Raw genomic sequence first — 200 nt, forward strand, 5'->3', positions numbered from 1 at the left:
TTGACCTCTGCTGGAAACTTGGGGAGTTTGGGGGAACACCTGGTGACTTGTGGGATGGTGCAGGGAAGGTCTGAGGCTCACACCCCCGTGCTGAAATCCACCCGCTGGAGGGGCACGATGGGCTGGGGCTGCCCAGGGGCGCTTGGAGCAAGGATGGGGTGAAACCTGGACCACGGTGGGGAGCGGAACGTGAGCGGGGG

Source organism: Eurypyga helias, unplaced genomic scaffold (assembly GCF_000690775.1).
Source record: "Eurypyga helias isolate BGI_N326 unplaced genomic scaffold, ASM69077v1 scaffold19808, whole genome shotgun sequence".
Lineage (NCBI taxonomy): Eukaryota > Metazoa > Chordata > Aves > Eurypygiformes > Eurypygidae > Eurypyga > Eurypyga helias.